Genomic DNA, 3,499 nt, shown 5'->3' with positions numbered 1-3,499 from the left:
GTCCTCTCCTGTATCGACCGCACTGCTACCAAGTCGAAACAGGACATACATAAGATTCGCCTCCACCTCGTGGCCGAAACCGCCCTTCAACCGAACCTTTCTTTTTTGATTCTCTTCCAAAATGCTGGTTATCGACCTTCGAATTACTATAATGTCTGCCCCCGAATCAATCCTGGCATTCAAGTACTTGTCTGAAGAGCGGAGTTGCACAAATCGTTCTCCGTCAAGCACTCCGTGTTTTTCAGCCAACGATACTAGCTCACCATGCACATCGAATGTTTGCTCAGCGTGTTCGCAGTCTAAAGGTATTTTTACTCGTACCGTTATCTTTGGATTGGACTGAGGGCAATTTCTTGCTAGGTGACGCTGTTTCCCACCGGCGAAACAGCGCGGAGTGTCGCCGATATGCTGAGTATTTTCTCTCTTCCGGAGGCGTCACAGCCTCGCTCTGACCAGTCACCAGAAGCGTCTGTCTTGTGGAAGTATTTTGGGACCCTCTGGGCATTACTCTCTCATGATAGCATTCAGCCATCCTAGCTATCGCCTCGAAACGCAGCCACTCCCCCTTTCCGTTCAAGGCAACATATATGCTTTTGTTTCGTTGGATAGGGACTCCTTAAACCTATCCGCGACAACTAGTTGCAACAAGTCATCGTAAGTATACACGCTTCTACTGTTCAAATACGTGAAGTAGCTATTAAGTCAGCCGGCGAACTGGCTCCATGACTCTTCCCGTGATTTGCCTGTCGTATTGAACAGTCGTTTGTATTCGTTTGGAGACAATCTTAGCTCACGTAGAATTCTTTTTTTTTTTTTTTGCTGAGCGTAAGACGGCAGCTCCTTCATGCCACTGCACATGACCATTGACCTGACCCTGTCAGCTATATACGGCATTATCATAACCGATTTTATCTCATCAGGAAATTGAAAAGAGCGAAATATGACTTCTACCGCCTCGAACCAGCCAGGCACTAAGGTTTTGTCCCCGGGCATCCGGGTGAGCACATTCAATCAATCAATCAATCAATCAATCAATCGTTTTATTTATGGCCTCTAAGCCAACGGAGACCCTAGACAAAAAGCTGCCAGTGGTAGCTTGACGAGGTCTGGGTCCCGTCTAAAATTTGTCAGCAGGACATCCATTCAGAACACAAAAGGATATTACATGCAAAAATACGCTGAGTAATCACTTCATGCATTCAACTTCTAACAGCATTATACAAAAAGAAAAAAAAAATTATTCGCAGAACTTGTGGCAGATTGAAAACATATACAGCTACATATAGAAGAAAATTACGCAAAACAACACAAGGCGCACAAAAACGCATAACTTCTAACAGCACTGTACAAAATGCAAAACTTACACAAAGGTGTGGGTATGCTCAAGAAATTTCACGGAACAATTCACAAGAAATGCATAAGTTTGATTTCCTTCCCATTTGATATATATCAGTATTATTATTAAGAAGATGATTAAGTAATAAAGGTAGACGATATGTAATTGACTGGTAAGTATAGTTAGTACGAGCTCGTGGTACTATCCATTTTTCGAAAAGACGGGTGTTGAAACTACGAGGATGTTCGGAGAGCTCTGACATCTTGCATAAAAGCGAAGCATGCTCAGGAGATGAAAAACGAAAGCTGTGCAGTAATCTATAGTCATGCATCTTATCAAGATTAATTATTTTTTATTTGGCAAACAAAGGTTTGGTGTGAGCGAGATAGTGCTCATTGGCAATATGACGAAGCATCTTTTTTGAAGTAAAGTAAGTTTTTCTATGTTTCTTTGTGTAGTTGTCCCCCAAACAAGATGGCAATAATTAATGTAAGACTGAAATAGTGAATAGTAGATTTGTGATTTCACGCTAACCGGGAAAATATTGCGGCAGTGTGACATAACTCCAACCACCCTAGACAGCTTCGTAACAAGATAATTGACATGATCATTCCACAAAAGATGTTCAGAAAAAATTATGCCAAGCGTTTTATGTTATTTCGCTAACTCGATTGGTACGCTGCCTATTGTAATATTATAATTAATTGGCAGAGCCCTGCTCTTTGGTCGAAAAACAATAGCTTTCGTTTTCTGAATGGTAATTTTAAGGCCATTGTTGTTGGACCATATAAGGAACTGGCTAAGAACATCATTTGCGTCTACGATTGATTTTTCAACACTCGTTTCGGCAAGAAATAGGCTGGTATCATCAGCGTATATTATGTATTTTATTTGTTTGTTTATATTTACAATATAATTAATATACACATTAAATAACATTGGCCCTAGTATACTACCCTGGGGAACCCCACATCGTATGTTAAGAAAAGGCGATGTATGACCATCGATCACAACAAATTGCTTGCGGTGCTCCAAATAGGAATGTAAAAGGGACAGAGTTACACCACGTATTCCATAGCAGTATAGTTTATCAAGTAGTATTTTATGGTTTATGAAATCAAACGCCTTGCTAAAATCTATAAATATACCAAGGGTAAACCGACGATTTTCTATATTTTTCAAAATAATTTCTTTTTGTTGAAGCAATGCAGACTCAGTTGACTTTCCTTTGCGAAAACCATATTGAAAATCCGAAATCACAGAATGTTTAGCAAAGAAAGAATCGAGGTGTTTTAAAATAATTGTTTCAAGCCCTTTGGAAAATATAGGAAGTATAGAGATAGGCCTATAGTTTGTCTGTAGATTTTTATCTCCTCCTTTAAATATGACTGATACTTTAGCTAATTTCATCCCACTAGGAAACGTCCCCTGTGACAAGGCAAGGTTAAAAATATGCACCAGGCAAGAGGCGATGATATCTATAACAAATTTTACGGGTCTAGCTTGTAAATCATTTGTGTCGCAACTACTACTGTTGCTAAGACCCGAAAATATAGAACATACTTTGTGTTCATCAGTCGGTTCTAAAAAAATTGTTTCGTGTACTATATCTTGTATAAAACTGAAGGCATTAGCATTACTTGGCGGCGGGCTTAAGTTTACGAATACTTTATTGAAGTGTTCTGCTAGTGATGCCCCAGAAATGTTTTTCCCGTCAACAGAATGTTCACCAATAGCTTTACGCGGTCTACTACGGTGTAACACATCATTTATGGATTTCCAAACTAATTCTGGTCGTTTTTTTGCAATTTCGGTTAAAAAGTTGCGTATGGTACTCCAGTTTAGCTTTCCGCAATTCAGATGTCAGGCGGTTACGAAATCGCTTGAAAATTATCAGTTTATCGGGATCTCTTGACGTTAAAAAAGACTTATATAAACGATTCTTCTTTTTTAACATTTTCAGGTGCAGAGGAGTGATCCAGGGCTTCCGAATATTTTTAGAGACTGTCTTTGTTAATAAGGGAAAATTCGAGCTATAGACATTGCTAAAGATGCTAATAAATGTGTTATACGCCTGATCTGCACATGTTTCAGAATAAACTGGGCCCCAATCAGTGCGCAAAATTTGAACCTTGAAATTTTCCAAATTGCGCTCGGATATGT

General features: G+C 39.4%; 1 pseudogene; it reads right to left on the bottom strand.

The window, feature by feature from the left end:
- Positions 1-1,382: 1,382 nt before the first annotated feature.
- On the bottom strand, positions 1,383-1,897 carry LOC115330918 (annotated as a pseudogene).
- Positions 1,898-3,499: the final 1,602 nt, after the last annotated feature.

The sequence above is a fragment of the Ixodes scapularis genome, unplaced genomic scaffold (genome assembly GCF_016920785.2).
Source record: "Ixodes scapularis isolate PalLabHiFi unplaced genomic scaffold, ASM1692078v2 PGA_scaffold7__128_contigs__length_106722199, whole genome shotgun sequence".
NCBI lineage: Eukaryota > Metazoa > Arthropoda > Arachnida > Ixodida > Ixodidae > Ixodes > Ixodes scapularis.
The sequence above is the reverse complement of the archived record's forward strand: the minus strand, read 5'-3'. Positions and strand labels throughout refer to the sequence as shown.